This window comes from Anser cygnoides, chromosome 7 (assembly GCF_040182565.1).
Source record: "Anser cygnoides isolate HZ-2024a breed goose chromosome 7, Taihu_goose_T2T_genome, whole genome shotgun sequence".
Classification (NCBI taxonomy): Eukaryota; Metazoa; Chordata; class Aves; order Anseriformes; family Anatidae; genus Anser; species Anser cygnoides.
Genome location: NC_089879.1, coordinates 28,361,190 through 28,381,995, shown reverse-complemented (window position 1 = coordinate 28,381,995; position 20,806 = coordinate 28,361,190). Strand labels below are relative to the sequence as shown.

Genomic DNA, 20,806 nt, shown 5'->3' with positions numbered 1-20,806 from the left:
ACAGTGCCACAGAGCTGGTTTCTAGAAGCACAACAGGCTGCTGTTAGACGTCAGCGATTAAGTAGTAAAAACGCTATCATGGTGGATGTGAAGGTTGAAAACATCCCACTTACCATCTTCCTCAGAACATATACTCCAATAGCATCCACAGTCCCTGCATGTCAGCATTCTCCTATCGCCTTTATTGTTTTCATTCCATAAATTGGGATCACAAATAAGAGCCAAAGAAAGTGATAACAATGTAGACAGGGATGCCTCAGTGCCACATTCACTTACCTGTAAAGCGCAGGGTTTGAGCTCACTAATCACAGGAGTTAGCTAATCTTTTTAGATGACTGCTGATTATCTCTGACACAAAGAAGGATTACATGAGGCAGAAAAAGAAATTGTTTTTAATAGACATTGATTGCTTATATTGGGGAAAGAAACAAACATATTTATCAAGATACCATTAAACATTTTCCATTCTGTTTTCTGAAGAGCAGATGTGACAATGAGACAGGTGGTGGAAATATAAACCCTTCTAAAACCTCCAGGGTGTTTTCTCAGGAAGTGTCTAATGATTGTCACTAGATCTGTTGCAGCGCTTACTTTATAGGCTAACGTGGTGTAAGTAGTTGCTGGGGTTTTGCCAGCGATCTCCTAGGCAACTGACTGCTCAAAGGAGCCACAAATAGAAGCAGTAAACCCCACTCCTGACTTCAGTCTCAAAGCAGTTTGCACTTGTAACATTCACCATGCAAAAAATATACATCCCACAAAGGTATGGGTGGTCAAAAAATCACATATTCCCTTTCTTAACATACTACAACCACAAATGTTGGCACTAACGCACAAATCAGATTCTTAATTCCCAAGAAAATAAGCAAATAGCTGATAAAAATCTTTCCAACTTGATAGATTTTACAAAAAAAATCTCAATTAACAGTGCAGCATTCACATAGACTGCTGTACTACGAGGTGACCCTTTGGGCTCCTCAGGCATGAGAAAATGAAAATTTATTCTGTATATTTTAAAGATTATGATGATTTATTATATGCTTGCTTATGTTTAGCCTACAACACAATCTTAAATTTATTAAACTTAGGTCACTCATGCATTTTATTCAGTAAGACAAACAGCAAGTAAAAACCTGGAATGAGTAATGTACTGTCAGCTGTTCCAAATAACAAGTTCATATATTATTTAATTTCATCTCTCTAAGAAAAACAATTCGTCATTCATGTTTGCTCATTAAATACAATTTTTAATTTTCTTAAGCAATTGTCCTTGAAACTCATTTGTAAAAACACAATATTACTTATGTGAATAAATATTAGACATTCATAAATGATTATCTACACAGTAGGCTCATATCCGAGTTCCCTCTGTGTTTATATAAAATGATGTTATTGGACAATGGCTAGTTTTCTCTGTATACTCAGAGGGATTGGGGAAGAACTTAGGAGTCCTCTTGGCAAATCAAATTGAAATAGATTTTAAAGCTAGAATTAATATAAAATGTATATCCTTTCAGGAAAGGGTATTCCCTGAGTTATTAAAACACAGAGTTCAGACGATAGGTAACAGCAGGCATAGATTTGCTAACAATGTAAACGGAACCAAAACATAAGAAATCTCATGCTGTTAACTTATGTCAGTGTTACACTGATACGGTCAAAATTTATTTTAAAAGCCTCCTACCATCTCTTTACAGAGAAACCATCAAGGAAATACATAAGTAAGCACATTACTCATATAGACACCTTTTTAAAACAGACAAGGACCTTATAAGACACATAAAAGTGTACACAATTATATCAGTTTTTATTTGAATAAATGTAAAATTCAGTTTTAAAATTAGAAGCAGTTTTGCATGTGCATAAATCCTATCTGCTTCATTTTAAAAGTTTCACTAAATAAAAAGTGTCTTACAACATCTTGTTTAGGCCAAGTACAGAGGTTTACTGTAATTTGGAACTGTACTTTTACAGGTTGTGAATTAGAGCTACAAAAATGTCTGGTTGAAAAGGGACTCTCAATGCAGTTCATGATTAAAGAAAGAAATGAAGTACAAAAGCTAACTTGGGTATCAGAAACAGCCTCAGCACATCACACAGACCTTGAGTTAATCTACTTTTCAGCTGTGCAGCATCTGAGATAACTTGCACAGAGACGTCTGTGCTACACCTGCATAATGTTGTATTGTGTCGTGCAGACACAGCCCAAGTAACCTATCAGATCATCTCATTCGACCTCTCCTGATACAGGGTGTGTAGCTTCCAGATACACAGCATATCTGGAATTTAACTGCTATATCATGCTTATCTGCAGATCCAGGAATCCAGTTCTGAGTAGATGGCACTCTCTTTAACTGCTCTTCAGTTGGAAGCATTGAGTGTTAGGAGGCCCATCCTTAGGTGAGCAAATCAGTCAACATCAATCAGCCTGCTAGTGAGCAAGGCATCACTTCAGCTGCTGGGGCAACCACCTCATGAGGTCATTTCCTTCATTTTCTTGAAAATTAGATTCTGGTTGGAGTCCTAGCAGCAATTAATTTCTGTTTAACAGCACATCTGAAAGCTTCCACAACCACTGCTCACATGAAGAATCTGGGTGGGCTAAGCCACCAGAATAGGCACAGCCAGTGCTCCCTAAGCTGTTGGATAGATCAAACAACAGGTCTCAGCTGGACAAAAGCAATGGCTAAGGGTTTTGCAGGCTTAACCTCAGATGCACAAGGTGGCTGGCAGCAATATCATTTCAGGTTTTTCTGCAAAACAACAACAGATCTGATCAAGACCTTACAATTGACAGTAACAGCTAAGACGACGACGAAGTATGCAGATACTCTTTACCACTTTTTAAGAGGCAATAGCATCGAGGAAGTCCAAAGCACAAAAAAAAATAAAAAAGAAAAATCACAACTGTACCAGAATGACCTAAGGCTATTAGAAAATGAGGGTAAATGGCCTTCTTCAGTATTGATTTTATCCAGAGAGTGCCAAAGAATAAATGTGAAGTGAGACCTCCTGCATCAGGAGTCTTTCATCCATGCATGGACAATTTTTGCAGTGTATCATTAGACTGGAGAGAAAAACAGCTGCTTGGACAAATTACAGCACAACATTTGTTCAGTGTTTACAACCAAGTGCTTGTGCCATTCCTTCAAAGAGTTATGAGTGGGAAGTTTCCTTGCTATCAAAGTTCTGCTCTCTGAGGAAACTAGAAGCATTACTTAGAAAAACACAGACAAATAGATCATTGTCAAAAGATATTCTGAAGCACAGAAGAAAATTTGTGAATTAATTCAAGGAGAAATTTATGAGGACACCTCACATTTTACATTAAATGGACTGAAAATGAAGTCATCTGCAACTGCTGCATTTTTAGGGAACAAACTGCATTATAAGTCTGCTAGGGAATTACAAAAGCCAAGGGACTCAGATATCTTAGTTCAACTACAAGTGAGTTACTACAACGTAAGTGAGCATATTTGCCTACAAGACAAAAACCAAGAATTCTCGTACCCTTTGCAGTGCCTGACTTGCCACAGAAAGACAATAGTGAAAAACTGCACTAAGTTTGTTACATTTCCACTTGCCTGAGTATGTTCTGTAAAGGAGATGAGGGGAGAACCAAAAGACCTGGCCCCTCATTCTGAACCACTAGGCAACATCAAGAGAACCAAAGGTAAAACCTAAGTAATTAAGTTTTACAGACCTCTGATAAGATCTCTATAGGCACAAACAGCAGGCTAAAAGATACTGCATGAGGTGAATGAAAAGAGAATGGGATAGTGGGATAGAGGCAGTGACTGAGCTGGGCAAAAGTCTTATAAAAAATGGGATACAGAATATTAACTACATGCAGAAAATGGCAAATGGCAGCATGGCAAAAGCACAAAAAACACCTGCTGAATTCCCAGTAAGTCTAGCATGGGAAAAAAAAGGAACTCAGAGCTTACAGAAGAGAATGAGCTTAGAACAAACATAGCCAGGAGAAAGCCATGGAATAAGCCAACTCTCATGCGTCAGTAGAAGTGAGCAGAAAATGTCAGATTTCAGAACTCTGCAGTATATAAAGCCAAATGATGATAGGAAAGAAGGGAGACTTCTCAGGGCACAGTCAAGGTTAGCCGATGATTTCTATGAAAAGGGAACACATTACTTTTCCCTCAGCAGCTAAGACTGACCCACTGTTCTACAATATGGTGGTATTAGGAAGTATTTGCTGGATCAAGTGAAAAAAAGATCCAAATCAGTAAATTATAACACTAGCAAAAAAAAAAAAAAAGTGCTTGCTCCATACATGTCCTGTAAAATCAGTTCTAATAAGCCTGTTATCTTAATAAGCACTGTTCTTCAAAAGACACTGTTAACATTCTACTGCCAAAAATTTAGCTACCCCCTCCCCCCCCAACTGATTTTTTTCCTTAATCACAGCAAACAGGAAACTAAAAAATCATTGTTACATGCAGTAGTATACTCTCAAAGTGGTGATTCTGGTGATTCTGCACAGCGTTTAAACCAAGCAGTCCAAAAAAGAATATGACATTCTCTGGTCTGCAAAGAAGCAGGTGTCAGTGCAGCCTTGCATCAGCACTCCATCAGAGACACCAGACACTTCTGAAGAGCCACAGATCAATTTAGTTTCTGGGCCCATTGTTAAAGAGCAATGGTTCTTGTTTCATAACTGGTGGCAGTGCTGGTAACCACCTTCACTTACAGAAACTGATCACAAATTCCCAAGATCTCCTCCTACCAGGAAGCTGGAGAAGGAGACAGATGAACGTGGACCTACATAGAGACCATAAAGGCAGTGTAGATTCTTCATCTGAACAAGATCAACTTCCTGTCCCAGAATGTAAGACACTGAAAATATCAGTTCTCTCTGAATTCATGTCCCTGCACGTCAAATCCTATTGCTCTGCAGTGAGCAAGCTAGGCACAGACCTGGGCTTTACTCTGGCAGGGCAAACTGCAAGGAGCCTACTACCCAATCTTGAAGCACTCACATAAAATTTGTCACATGCTCAGATGATGCTGGGGAAAAAAAAAGAAGTGGATTCATTAAGTGGGATTCTAGATCTGAATTCTATCATGTAAGCATCTGATTCTATGACACTACATAGTATGGTTCCAGTTTTCACTGTCTGCAGTTAATAAAGTTATGTAAATGTGAAGTTTTTTCTGCACAGAAGTGAATAATACTAATACTGTGAAACGTGTGTTGGTTCCATTTACATTTCAACATTTCAAAACAATCTGCTACATCTTTCAGGCATCATTTTCCATGCCCTGCAATTCACTGTTAAGAAACAGACTACTGAGAAATAAGGGATTTCCAGACATCCAGGAGAGTACTTGACAAAACAAACACTTCAACATTTAAAGTGACATGTTACATTTTGGGAGAAAAAGGATTTCCAACAGGAAGACTTGCATTCTTCAAGAAATCTATTCTACTTCCAGAAGCAGCATCTATAAAACAAAAATATTATGCATCTTATGAAAGTAACCTGGAGGTCACTCCTGATCATGGCTGTCGGAAGCAAAATTGCTGAACAGCTGTGCTACAATCAGATAAAACAACTAAACTGAAAAGTAACTGAGGCAGCTCTTTTAAAATGTTTCCATCCATAGTTTGTTGGCCTCATTCCACTGAGCAGATAGACTGCAGTTAAAGCACACATCCACCCTATTAATTCTTTTTATCACATATGAACATGTTCACAGCCAAGCAAAAGATGCCATTAATAGTACCCAATGTGACATTTCATCCTCCTAGAAGATGGGTTGGTTGCTTGTGAACCACTGTAAGCCAGACTAAAGGTCCAAAGAAAAAATAAACCAATCCTACAACCAAAGGAAAAAAAATAAAACAATAATTCTGAAAACTGAAACTCACTCCATATCTAATTTCTTTGACAATAAAAAGTCGGCAAACGCTCTTTTAGAGGATAACACCTTTCCTTATGCCATTCCAGTTCACAATGGCAATGATTAAAAAGTGGCTGTCTTTATTGTTTGAAGGAAAGTATTTTTTTCTGCCCAAGGATACTGTGAATGCACGTAACAATAAGATGTACAAACTGAAACAGATTGTTACTGTTATCTCTTGGAATTTAATTTTTTAATGATTGCAGATGGATCCAACCTTAGTTTATTCAAGATTATATCATTCTGTAACTATGAGAAGTTAGGACATGAGAAAATTAATTTCACAATAAAATTCCAAAAACACTGAGAATCTTAATTTGCATTTTCATAGAAAATCATCTGACCATTTCAGATGTTCCCCGCCCCCCCAGTCCATCTCATCTCTTCACTGGGTATCATTAGTCCAGTACTCTCAAGTAAAACAAGGAGGGAGTTGATAAGGTTGGACTGAAGTGAGGAGACTGAAGACAAAACTGCTGCTGAGATCAGGTTTTCCACATGGTCACTACACCTATGCTTTGAATCCTTAAAGGTTTCTGAGCAAACTCCACACCTTTTTGCTAGGCCTCTCTCTCTGATATTTTGGGAAGGTAAAGACTGAAAATGGTACTGCAGGGAGTTACAAAGGATTCTCCAAGAACTCAATTAAGCATACTTAAATCTCCACTTGCCTGAAAAGGCTAATAAAAAACATACTGCAAAACTTGATAAGTAAATTTTGCACATTCACTGTGAAGTTTTTCCTCCTGTGTTTTTAGGAGTGGTGTTGTTTTCTTCCCTAGAAAAGACAGTGGCTTCCACAGTAGTTCTAAAAAAACTTTATTCACCAAAATAATTTCTGTTGCTTTTGGTACAATGGCAGCTAATTCCACAGCTGAAGATGATAACAAAGAGCCTGCTTTTGATCCACTACTTATTTCATGAAAGGAAATACCCTTTCAGTCACAACACTGGCATTATTTTTCATGAAGTACCATGCCTTATTTGGCATCAAGACAATACTTGGCACTTTATCTAAAAGTACCAAAATTTACCTCATGGAACTGGCATGCACAAGTGTTATATATCCCACAATTATTTCAATAAATATCAAATCAACCTCATTAAATGGCAAGCACAAGCACATCATAACATATTACACTAATACCAGAGTATGGAGAAAACAACAACTGACACTTAAGGAAATTATTTAGTGGAAAAGAACTATTAAAAACTACAATAAATACTTTTACTGATTTTTTTTAAAACCAAAATCAGACGTCCTTCTAAAAAACATACTTCTGCTGAGCTAGAAATTATGGAGCTGATTAAAGAAATCACAGGGTAAAATTTTCTGCTTCATGCTGTGGAAGAGTTTAATCACTATAACTCTTCTTAGCTCTGTGCTATGAATTCATGAATTTCAGATAAGTCAGGCATGCTTTGCCAATCCTGAAAGAGACTGAAATGCTTGGGGGTATTAGCACAAATACTGGAAGCCAGCTGGAACTTGGGCAGGTACTATACCCATCTCAAAAAGGTGTGATCACAAAGGTGTCAGAACAGGGAAGCTACTCAGAGTAAGTGGGCAACGGTTTAAGGATTCTGAGATACTAAGTTCTGGCACCTCTATACCCAGATTTAAAACTGATCTTCCTTCTAAATCCTCCCCGAAAGGTGGATTCAGCTCAGATCATTTATCCACCTCAGAAGTCCTGCAGAGATATGAAATATACAACATTATGCTATTGTGAATTACACAAAGGAAAGCATTAAAGATGCTAAGAATCAGGTTAATAATTTATTGACTGTATTTTACCGTGGTTACCTGCATTCATAAACAATGAGAAAGGAATACTTATTTTGATGCTTCAGGAAACTCTGAAGGGAATTTTCAATACTGATGAACTAGACTGAATAAGGGTATTATATGAGGACACTAGAAGATGCTTTGGGAAGGCTAGTGTGAAAAAAAAAGTCTGCTAAACTTTTTTTTTCTTAACTGACCTTTACTATTAATGGAAGCAGAACACAAAGCAACCGAAAATGTGATTCTGGAAGATTGGTGCAGTTTACTAGGATTTGCTTTTCTGACACATGAAATACCTTTACCATAACTTTGCTGGAAAAATCCTTTAAAAATAAACCAGTGTTTGCAACATGCCACAAAAAAGCAACCTAACCAGGTCTTCTATTTTCAACCATATTGTACATTCCCACATGCATGGAAATCACTGTGGAATCTTTACTACTTCCAGGATACTCAAGAGTTTACGTAGGATTCTCAGAAGGGGCACAACACTGTACTAACACAGCAGCAGACCTTCCACGCTATGACTGGTTTTCATCAGCCAGCTCAGTCTGAATGCACAACCATCTGCACCGCTCCATGAAAACACACAGAGCTTTAGAGAGAGAGTTATTTGACAGGGGAAGAACAGGAAGATAGTGAAGGTTAAGAAAAATAATTAGGCATGATAGATTCAGTTCCCCGTGTCAGACTGCTCTTCTGAAAGTTGCAAAAACTACGTGGAAAACTCCATAGCATGTTTGAGAATTATGGTGTTGTATACCAAACCCATTTTGTATTACTACTGGAGACACCTGGGAAAAGGCTTGCATGGAAATATGCCAGGAAGCCATTACAGGAGTTAACTCCAGGCCTCACATTGCTCATGGTAAGGAAGAAAGTACCATTGCTTTAAGAACTTAATTCTAATGGCTATTGGTTCACTGGTCACAGCTTGTGGAACAGCTGACTTTTCAGTTCATAGCTAGGATATAATTCAAGTAGGTAATGTAAGATTTCATATGAAAAGCTACAGAAATGACAGAATATGGGGAAGGCTTCTGTCCCCCGTTTCTACACCCACTGTTGAGGGAGAAAATAGAGCATCCCCAGAGGATATGGAGATCAGACCAAGGTCTCTTGGGTTGGCAGGAGCAGGCATTTACCTAGCAGCTACACAAAACAGGAAAATCTAGAGCCTCTCCATCCTATAGACTCCTTGCAAATGCCTGAACAAAACCCTTATCCAGTTGGAGAAAACTGCCCTGGGGCAGAAGGATGGACAGTCCAGCCATTCAGCTCCTAAGACTGTCAAAATACAAGAATAGCAGCAGTGCATTGCTGTTGCCTTACACGAAACCCTGAGCCCTTCCCAGGGGCTGGTTGACTCTTGGCTCCCCCTAACCCCTACTCATCCCAGAAACAGGTTTTCTCCCTACTAGCTCTCCAATTTCCCATTTTTGTTACTACTACCCCCATCCTTACAGGCCTTCTGGATTTGTCTTTGGCAAAACTAATTAAATGCTAAAAGTTAGGGAGACATGGAACTATTGTGGTCATTTATATTCTCCTTTGCTTGCTTTCATATTTTGCTCCACAAACTCGTAGACTTTAAATGGTGAGAAGTCTGAAGACAAGGACCAAGTCCTTACCTCACATAAAAGCGCTCTGATTATAATTGTGACTTCCATTCAACTATTGAGAAACCATTCATGATTATACCTTATTAAACAGGAGCTTTTCCTCTCAGACTCCTCCACATCTCCCCAAAACAACAACCAAATGGAAAGCTGCTATTTTTCAAACTGTATTCTTTCCTGACTGCTTTCTCACTGTAAACACAATCATTTTATCCCAAGAACATCCTTGACCCATCTTCCATTAATGTTTAATATTTTACGGTGGCTATCCAGTGAGTAGCATGTATGCACAAGATAACCATGACAACAAATAATTAGTCGTTTTTAGCTGGCTGAATGCCACCTGTGAAGAAAACAACAATTCCTCTACTTGCAAGAGAGGATGGAAAAGACTGACAGAGCTTTAAGACATCTTGCATTAAACTATCACGTCCCTTCCCTACAGTGTAATTGCTTATTTGAACACATTATGAGAACTAAGAGTTTTTGTACAGTAAACAGAGACAGTGCCCCTCCCCATCTCCTTTTAATTGGCTTTCAAAGCAGCTGAAATGATGCAAAGGCAATTTGCATGATAAGCCAGAACTATGGAGTTGTGTTCCCCCCCCCCCCCCCCAAATTAAACCATTTCAGCTTTAACTGGTGACTAAAACTGAATTTGATTTTTCAAATTTCTTAGATTGTCATCAATTGCTTTTTCACTGCTGGGTCCTTTGTAGGCTTCTTTCATTTGCCCGGACATGATTGAAAATTAACACATCAGCAAGCAACAAAAAGTTGCATCTTGGAACACATACTGGAAATTTTCCCCCCCGTATTAGGAGGATTTGCCTGTGTTACCTGGAAGTCTGCATTCTCTCTCTGCCAGTTATCTCCACATACTGAAAGACGGGACAAAATGCTTTCTGTTTACACCTCAGACAGGAACACAGTCCTTCTTGTATGAGGTAGCATCAGTCTCTCATCTCGCCTTACTCCACTGCACAGCAGAGATCTAGAAACTTGCTCCCAAATTGTACCAGCTTGTGGAAGTGAAAGGAACGGACCTGGGTACCAACCCTCTGCCTACATATTGCTGTGATTCCCTTGCTGTGATCTCTATAGCTTATTCTGTCACAGGCAATTTGCAATGAAGACAACAATTGCAGTCATTTCTGAGTTGAGATTTTCAAAGCAGCATCAGAAATCCCAGGAAAAAAATTAAAAAAAAAATAATAATGTAATTTTGACTAAACTCTTAAGGTCCTCCTACCTTCTCATTCTGGAACCCAAATTCCATGAGCCCACATCAGGGCACAGGAGGACTGAGTGGCAGGAAAAACATACCCTGAACACAGAACACACCTGAAATTCTACCTGCACCACTCAGCTCAAATTCATGGAAGTGGTTATTCACAAAGGCTGCAAACCAGCTGGGCCCCTCCAGAGCTAATGGTCCTAAAAGCAGGAGCTAGCTTTGCCCACAGAACCAGGACTCACCACTAACCCAGCCTTCTCCTTCTCATGCCAGAGTGCAGAAAAATCAGTCAGTGTATCAAAGAATTAAGAGGAGTGGAAATTTTGGGGGAGATTTTTTAGATAGGCAAAGATTACACCTCTCAAGACTTCCACCACACTGTTAAAAAATATCCTGGAAAGACCTGGTAAGGTCTGCAATTCACAGTTTATAATTCCAGTTTCTCAGCAGCCATCATGCCTGCATTATCATGTGCTTTTAAGTTCTGGCACATCAGCCACCTGGGGACAAGCCACATGTGAGCCACCTTTTTTAAATGGGTAGACTAAAATTAGCTTCCTGCTCCTAACATGTCTGCTTCAACAAGTGGCATGCTTTAAGACTCATAAATGAAGGAAGAGGCCAAGCTCAAATCTTCTCTATGAATTGTACTGAAAAAACATTACATTGAAGAAATATGTTGCATAAGAGTCAGAGCCTGCATTTAAATCACATGTAGTACTGAAGAACAGTAAATAGGCAATAAAGTAGAGGAGAAGATGGGCAAATTGTTACTGAATACCTAAACACTGCAAAGTGTTAATCAAGTATGTTTCTACCTCTATCAAGTTCATCATATACAGTACAACATAGCGTGAAAGTTTTCACAGAGAGTGCTCTTCATTGTAAAGAGGAACCAGCAGATTTCGTTTCCAATGAGATCAGGGTCTTTCTTGAAATCTTCACACCTGACACAATGTACCAGTCAAAGACGACACAATTACTCTTTTCATCCTCTGGTGTATTTCCATACTTAGACATCCCTAAAGCAAGCCAGTCATTTTCAGAATGTTTCCAGAATGATGTACCTGATTCTTTGAAATAATACATATGTATTAGCAACATAAAAAGCTTCAAAACTGTACATAAAATCTGCAGCAACCTATGCTTGCTAGCACATCTGTACCAGTTTAAGTGGATGTTAGTGATTTAGCTCATCAGAAAAACAGGTTAACCATTAGCTCTATTTCTCCTATGTTTCCAGTATGACAGATGTTCTATGAACAGTCTTGAAAAGGACAGAACAAGAATTGACAAATTGTCACCCATAATTTCAGGTGGAAGCTTCCAGTCCTAAGTCCCTGTGTGCATAAGTTCAAACTTACAAATACAGTAGTTCTAGGAGCAACTCCTTCAATAATCAGTTCTTCCCACTAGTGGTACTTTACAGCTGTAAAATGGACATTGTTATCCACATCTATCTCACAGTGGGTCTGAGGAAAATGCACTTGTTAGCTCATGCATTCTAAAAAGTAGGCAAAGATTTTCATAAAGTTAATTTAAATACATTATTTTCCTTGAAAATTCTACTGAAAGAGCCAAGAATAGAAAGTGTTTGGTGTACTACTTTCTTTTAAGAAATTTCACATTTTTCGTTTAACATTTTTCTCAAAAAAACGTAGCATTTCCAGATTGACTTTAAGAAGTGATGAAAGAAGACAACTAACTACCCAGACTTAATCCTGTCAGTGCCAGTGTCTTACAGGTAATAGGACGTACAAGAGAAAACAACAAATGCAAAACCAGGAAGTATGAATTAAAATATTACCTACTACAACAGAGATACAGCAAGGTAGCCAAACATGCCCTGAGAACATGCAGCAGCTTTTATGGCTGCTAATCCTGAGATACTGTCAGTCTTGGATAGCTCATGCCGAGAAACACACAAGTGCTTGACAGGCCTTCGTAGCTGGCATTTTCTGCTTAGGCCACGCTGGCCTCATTCTATTTTACTACAGCTAAGCTAGACAACAGTCAGAAACCCCCCTTACCTTACCAGTTAATTCTTTGATTCTTTCCAGTTTGTTTACCCTTTCACTTACCCAGTTCCAGCCTGTTTAATGAAAATCTCACATGATCAGATGTACCTGTCTACATGATGACAAATTATAAGGAGCTTGCTACTGTTAAAATTGTATTCTTGTTGGTCTACAAAAAATCAGTTGCTTTCAGAGGGCACTTTTACAATCCTATAATGCCTACTTCAGCTACTTAAGTGCTGTGGAAATTTAAATACCTTTTACATGGTATGTTTATTTTGCAGCCAGCGTACCACATGTAATGGCATTCGATGCAGATACCTCAAAGGAAACTGCTTCACTACAAGCTCTGAAATTCATCACCCATGATGTTCTGCAGTATCCGGTCAATCAGGGATCATCTCTGCTGGTTGGTTATACTGGGTGAATGAGGGCAGTTCATATGCCACAGCATCGGACTACAAATTGATCCTTATTGAGTTTATTCACAGCTTTATTTGTGATTGCCAATGGAACAAGTAGCACTACAGCAACTCTAAACTACTCAAGACCGAGAGTGCAGAGAAGAATCAAGGGGCCTGACAATGTGGAGAATTGCAGTAGAAAATAGAATGCAGGGATCCTGGCCATTGGTAACCGCATAGCCTCCGTTAAGGTGCGTAGATTGAAGTCAAACACATGGAGATGTGCCTCTTTTTACATCAGTACAGAAACAATTCATCAATAGCAACTTTACAACACTGATAGAAAACTACTAAATCCTGTACATAACGTGCAGTATTCTGTTTAAGATAGCAACTGGTATCCTGCATTTTATGTGAACGTAGATACGATGCAAATTTGTTGATCATTTTAGCCTTTGGTGGTGGTGCCCACTACTGTGCACATCTGTTTTGGTTCCAAACTGAATTGTTTTTATTGCTACCACATCAGCTCTAAGCTTCCTCTTGCTGATCAGTGTCCCCTTGTGAGTTCTACATTCCCTTGATTCTCAGAGCCTTGACATCTACTGCCTCTTCCCTGTTTCTTGAGGCTTTCTATTTTCTGTTCTACCTTAAAATCCAATCTTTCAAGCACAACAGTCCTCGTAGACAAAAGAAAGCAAGCTAAGTAGTTCAAAAATGAGACATTTATGCTCACATAATTGTTGCAAAGATTAATCTATTGTTGCACACAAGTTTAGGGATCAAAAAACAAGTCATTGTATTTTTACCTTGGTTTTAGTTGACTTTGCTTTAATTACTGCACTTGACAACTAGTTTCTCTTTGTTTTGGCTTTTTATTTTTTAAAAAAGGGAAAGAAGTAACACCATAGAACCACTCAGAGATGCTCAAACTGTAGTAACATTAACACAATAATATTAAATAAGCTTGCATCCACAAAAACAGTAATGCCATATATATCACGTTATGGGAAATAGTTTATGCAACTATCTATCCAACATAAAGATGCTTTACTTGAAAAGGAAAGCTAGTGCATTTCAACAAATAATTCAGTTGGAAGACAGTCATAAGGGTAGACTGATACACTCTTGCGTTATCTCCTTTTGGCATTGTAGCTCTGCATCCAGACCTATAATTTGAGAAAGACAAGTTCTGTTTTTTCTCCGGGAAGGGAATTGAACCCACATGTCTCCCAGTCACCAGACAAAAGCTGATTTTAGTTCAGATCTCTGTCCTGAACCAGCAGATGGTGGATTAAGCACAGAATTTCCACACTATCCTGAGATGGGTCATTGTTACGTGAATTATTTTGCTTTGCAAAACAGTGTTTCTAAATGGAGAAACTATCATTTGACTGACATAGCAAAGTCAGAGTAGAAAGGGAGATTCCTGTCATCATATGTGGAAAGAATTACTGTTCTCATGTCAATAAGAAATCAAATACTGATGAACATGAACTCAGATTTATTTTTCCCCCCTTGGATACATCTATGATCATTTCTCCAAGAAAACTCTTACTTACTAGATTTATATAGCTCTAGTTACACCCTATAATGGCATCTCAGAGGGAGACTAATCAGCTCTGCTTCCTGCCTGCAGTATATTAGGTCATCCTTCCCCCAATAGCCCTGCTCTTGAGTCACACAGCGCTCTTAAAGACAGGCAGCAAGAAGGACAAATCTGTTCTTCTCCAGTCAATCTATATTAAGGGGCTTACCCTGCAAAGCAAAGGAAGTGGGGAAAGAGGATATGAATAGATTAATATAATTACAGCTTGTAAATGATCCTAGGAAATTTAAAACAGCCTGCATGAAGAATGTAAAGAGACTGATGTGCTACCTGCATCCTCCACAGACCTCACAGAAGTAATGAGAAGAGCCAAAATGACTGTATCTGTTAGATTCAGCATGTCTGTTTGGAACATTTTTCTCTATTTCTGTAATAATTGTGCCGTTGGGTGAAGGTCTTCTCTTTGGAGGAAAAAAAAAATCAAAACCTAAAAAACCAATGTTTTTCATACATAGCAAAGGAGAGGGTCAGAGAAAGTATCTTCACACATTTTTCAAGGCCTTCTTTCTACAGAAGTATTATAATAGATAAAATGATATACACCTCCCATTCCCTCACATATTCATAGATATTCCTGTATCTGTAAGCAATGTTTTTTTTTAGTATATAGTAATACTAGTGAAAGTATTTGTCTATATTTAGATGCTATATTGAAACACCATTTCCCCAAAGTTTTATAACTGAAATATAACTGAAACATACATAAATCAACAGCCAGTAGCCAAAACAAACAGATAAATTGCAGTGAATACATGAATGAACACAGTTCTGATTTCTTTTCAAGTTTTGAGATAAGTTCTCATTATAGAACAAGTTATGCAGACAAGTATAATACATACCTGCAGTGGTTGTACTCTGTGTTGAGCTTACTGTGAAAGGTCAGGCTTCAATCACTCCCTCCAGCTTGCATCGTGTAAAATTATTTTGCTCATACCACCACATTAAAGTGTCCAGGTTTCCATCTGTTAATTCCCCTGACAAACCTTAATTCCTCACAAAAACAAAACGAACAGTTTTTTATTCACTTTGGCTGGATTAAAGCTGACAAATGTGAGGATGTACACCAGCATCTGTGCAACAATCCAGTGCAATAAAGCACAGAAGGTATCACCAAGGATCACCCTCATGGGGTCAAAGGAGGGGTGCACACCCCAGGAACTATCATCAGGCTTCCTGATTCTTAGAGCAGATGAGAATGCTTGTGCCTTGGGAAGGACATGCTGAGGGCTGAAAGCAATGCCAAGCCCCTCTGATCACATCTTGCCTGAACATAGCTGGGACTGTGGCCCTACGTAGGTACGCAACTCAAACCCAGCACACTTGCATAAAGGACTACTATAGTCCAGAGAAGGCGTTTTGCAGGCAGAGGTTTTTATATGCCTGCGGTTTGGTTCCTAAATTTCAGCTGAAATTGAACTTACTTTTCTTGCTTCTCCACAAATATGCAGACTATCATTTTTCACAATGTAATTCATCCCCCCCCCCAAAAAAAAAGGCTGCCAGCACTGCCATTTTGTGCTGCCACAGAAGTTTTTGCTGAGATGGCCATTAGTGCTAATGCTTATCCTGGCAACAGATCATGCTACTGAATAAATTTGCTTGCAATTATTACTTGAATTACTTAAGATTAGTGAAGTGCCAATCATTTGTTCAGCAGAGATGTATACATTTTCTAGCAAAAATCAAAGCAAAGTTGTCATGTCAACCAAAATCTGCTTAGAGGCTACCAAGACATTTAAAATGAAAAGCCACTTTGGGCCTTGGTTAAACAGTTATTTAAGAGTCCTAAGGTGTGTAATTTTACAATAGTGATTATGAAATAAATGCTTTGAAAAAAAAAACGAATACACAGCAATGCTAAAAAAAAAAAGGTGTGAGTACAGAATCCGTGTAATTCCCCGAAACTACTAATTCACTCAGCACTATTTAGGTACTTAACAACCATTGGTGTGTACTAAAATACAACACCTGGAGAGTGTGACTAAATTCTGCAGTAGTTATCACCTTCCAGTATAGCCTGCCTCAGATGCGCACCCTTGCCCCTGTGAAGCAACGGAAGTGTTGGAGATCAGTCAAAAATGTAAATCCTCACCGGATGAACTATCAGCTGAGTTTAAACTCACTGTTGTTACACACCCTCATATCATGTTTACAAGTCATAAGAGGTCCTGGCTGTAAGCAAGCTGTTGCTTCCTGGGTGGTTATAAAATCAAAAACCTGCAAGGGAAAACCATAGATCTCTCTCCATATAGTAAATGGTTGTTCCTATATTCATAGCAATTGTTGCATACTCACTTTTAACTTTAATGGACAGCTCAGATAAGAAGGCACAAATACTACAGCATAAGACCTGTAAAAATGGTTTCACTGACCCTTTTAACTTCAAATGAACACTATATAAATTAGTCATGAAAGTATAATTGTGATGATTTTTAAGCAAATACAAGAAACTCCATTTCCAGGTATTTATAACTTGAGGAAAAAAAACTTACCTTGAGTTGAAAGACTGCACTCTCACAGGGCCTCGTCTCTACTTTTATGAGCTACATGTTTCAGAATCTCCCCCACAACTGGGGCAAGCAAATGCTAGTATACCAGCCTTTGTATACCTTGCACATTTGGTAGCCATTTATATCCATTCATCACAAGTACAAAGGAAATGAATGGCAAATTTGGATTTAGAAACAGTATGTATCTACTTTTCACTTCAATAAATTTAGAAAGAGAGGCAATAGCATGCCAGATTTAGATAACCCACTTTCAAGGCAGATGCCCCAAATTCCTCTTCTCTCACCCTCACTCCCCTACTCCCCCAAAAAAACTCATTGACTACATTTTTACTTCTCAACTATTTTTTTTTTCAGGCAGAAGCTTGTTAACAGGCTCTGTTCAATTCAGATGAAGTGTGAAGGTCCCACAAACCTCAAAAACCTAAAAACCACAAAAGCTTAAAAAAAAAACACAAACATTTAAACATTTAAAGTTAAAAGATAAAACACTAAATTTGGCATACTAATTACACATATTTCCAAAACCGTATTTTCCTGCTCAGTAGGGCAAGTATAGAACTATTGAAGACAATCATTTAAAACTGTTCTGTAAAATGTGGATATTACAGCTGCTTTCCTGCTGTAACGGTAGTCACATTTCTGGCAAAGGAAGAGTGACAATCACCTAAAGTTGGGATTTGGTACTGCATTACTATGGGAAACAATGCAGTCAGATGCAGAGAGTAAGGGCTCAGTTCTTCCATACTTTCCTCCCATCAACTGGTTTTCATGAATAGATCACCTATCTCATGTTGCATCACAATTACAATAGGTCTGCATTTCTTTTTGGTGAGAAGATTAGTTTTTCCTTTAAATTTAGTGTTAAAGGACTAGAGGAATTATGTGTTTATTTGTATCATGCTATCATTACATGAAAACCTGACCTTAGAAGAAATGCATAATAATAGTACTGAGTGAATAAGATGACATTTACTTATTTTTTGGACCACTTTAATTTCTGCATTAGTGACTAAATCCAAGCAGTGTACAATATGAATCAAGATGTGATTCATTCTGCCATGAATTAATATGCATTAACTTAATGAAAAAAATCCAAAGGCTATTTAAAAATCCCACCAGGGTGTGCATGTTCCAAGGATAAAATGAATCAGACTACGTAAAATTTCAAGGCAGTCTCAATCCTACAACACGATCTTCTTCAGTTCTTCATGGCTTTGGTTTAGAGATGAGAGCTGGGTGCCTGCTAATATTTCACATGGCTATACCACACACTAGCTGTGAAGAAACAGCAATTCCAATCAGGAAAGAAGCCAGGATTTCTGTACCTGCTCCCCTCAACGTTTGATCCAGATCAGTAGCATAGCACAGCTGGTATGGACCACTGTACGTGGAATGATGCTGGCTCCTATGTCCAGCCAATGGCCAGCGTGTGCCCCACCTTTCTCTCCCTGGGGCCTGGGTTCCCCTGCCCATACAGTCCTAAACTCTCAGGAGTTTACCACTACTCCAGTCTCACCAAGAGCAATAGAAATGCTCCTGAAATATTTTCATGTAGCATCATCTTTATAGTTTAACAGTTGTAACCAGCTCAGCACAAGGTGGTGTCTTTTCCAGTGCTAGGGAAAAGACCACAATGCAACAAGGGTTGAACTTGCCATCTCCCTAACACTAATAGCCCTCACCAATCTACAGAATCATTTACTGTTGTCATTAATGCAGTATCTGCAAGTTACTTCAGAAAGATGAGAAAATAATGCAAAAGGCTACTCTTTTCTGTACAGTTCTGAAAGAAGTGGCCACTTTTATCCTCAGCCCCTAAAAAAAAATGCAGAATTTATTGTTTGGGTTTTCTTTTTTCTTTCCTATTTTACTTCATTACACATTCAGCATCATGGTTATAAAAGGAAAACAGTTCTGACATGTAAACCTTATCGCTGTAGCTTTTTTTAATACACTTCATTTATACATTTACACATCCAAGCCTTTTAAGACATTTTCTGCTGAAATGTAGACCAGTAACAAGATGAAAAGTTAAACACTTGCAAGACCACATATAGTAGTGACAGAAAAGTTCAAAAAAAAAGAAAAATGTTATTAAAATTCATGAAAAGATGAAGCTAACACTATGACTGAATCTTTCAGCCTCTTCTATTCTGTACATGACTGTCTGCTAACTACAGCAGAGATCTTGATTCGGTTTATTAGGCAGATCACTGATACTGCCAAGTAACAGGAGAGTTACTCCAGGGACAGAAGCTGCATGGAGAAGGGGCTCATCAGAACATTCAGTCATGTCTTTCCCAACAGATTATGCACAAATACTGCTTTGCTCAAGATGGAAGCATCACACGTTTTCAGAAATAAAGACAAGGTGAAAATATGTCCCAAATAGCTACTCCTCCTTCCCTCATGCTCTAATTAAAAGTTCATCCCTAGTTTTGTTGAATTTATCTGTGCATGTACTCCGCAGTATGCCTTTCATTATGAACGGCAAAGAACTGTGTAATGGCATTTTAATAGTCATTCACAGAAGCGTGCTGTGATGCATTTAATAAACCACACAGGGTAAGTCAGGCTAAGCAAGTAGCCTGAATTTAAAACTGCTAAACAGACAAGCAACTCCCACTCTTCAGTGATGATGTGGAGTGCCCAAGTGTTGAGCACTCCATAATCTCTGCTCCTAGTTTGCCTTCTGAAATTTTTGGCTTTATACAAATATATATTCTATATTCAACACTGCCATGGCAGTAAAATAAACATTTTTTGTGGTACTCTGGTACTGTGGTACTTACCATAGTGTAGCGCTGGTTATAAAGTTTTGACTTAAATTTGATGGCAGGTGAAATGGACAAAGATTCATGCACTGAGTTGCAAAAAGCTGTATTACAGACCTGTATTCTAACCTATTCCCCTATAACTTAAGGTAGCCTTCAGAGTACTTACTGTATAACCCTGTTTCACTAGAAATTTTTAAGTATGAACCGCATCTCTGAGTCTTAAGCAGTAGTTGTTAGTGGTGGTGGTTTTTTGTTTGTTTTTAGATTTTTTGTTTTTGTTTCTTAGCAGTTTTTTTATGGTCTTTATTCTACATTTTGTGCTGTAACTCCAGTTCCTCACAGATTAACATTTTGTTGCCTATTTTAGAATGAGTCCTGTGCCTCCAAGCTGTGAAATAGCTTTAAGCAAAAGTAGCAAACATCAGAAGACAAAAAAGTAACTGCACTTGACATAAAGCCCGCAAACTATGTTTTACAGTCTCACAGACACTGCATTACTGCATTTTTTTGTCTAGATTGAGTGGCAGTTAAAGTGGTACATTTTCCTGTTATCCCGAATATCATAAACTCAAATATTTTAGTTTTAGTCCTCACCTTTCCAGTACTCAGTAGACTGAATATTCAAAATACCTAAATATTACATGTGCCTATCTAAATTCCCTTTCTTATTTCCCAGCTGAGGAGAACATTTGGAAAATGAGCAGAGATGATGAAATGCACCTGTTCAACTCCTTATTCAGACAAGTGTATGAACTCTTCCATTTTTAAGAACTTTTGTTCTATAAGAATAAGTAGTATTGTCCTTGAATTAAACAAGGCTGAGAGAAGTCAGAATTGCCTGTACTGTTGTCTGCACTCCATCAACCCAATACAGAGCTAGAGCACATTTTAAACAAAATAGATGGAGTAAGAGTTATCATT

The 20,806-nt window shown here is 38.3% G+C and overlaps 1 protein-coding gene and 1 long non-coding RNA gene across 15 annotated transcripts in view; one reads left to right on the top strand and one right to left on the bottom strand.

The window, feature by feature from the left end:
- The window catches only part of ANK3 (ankyrin 3), a 365,999-nt gene that overhangs the window by 268,809 nt on the left and 76,384 nt on the right, over positions 1–20,806 (bottom strand). The gene's annotated exons all lie outside the window — the stretch shown is intronic.
- The window catches only part of LOC106031525 (uncharacterized), a 56,544-nt gene that overhangs the window by 7,745 nt on the left and 27,993 nt on the right, over positions 1–20,806 (top strand). For 6 of the 7 annotated variants that reach the window (XR_010832914.1, XR_010832916.1, XR_010832915.1 and 3 more), the window contains 2 exons: positions 12,870–12,994; positions 13,077–13,240. This is a non-coding gene — a long non-coding RNA (uncharacterized lncRNA). The remainder of the gene's footprint in view (positions 1–12,869; positions 12,995–13,076; positions 13,241–20,806) is intronic. The other variant, XR_010832920.1, reaches the window with a different exon arrangement.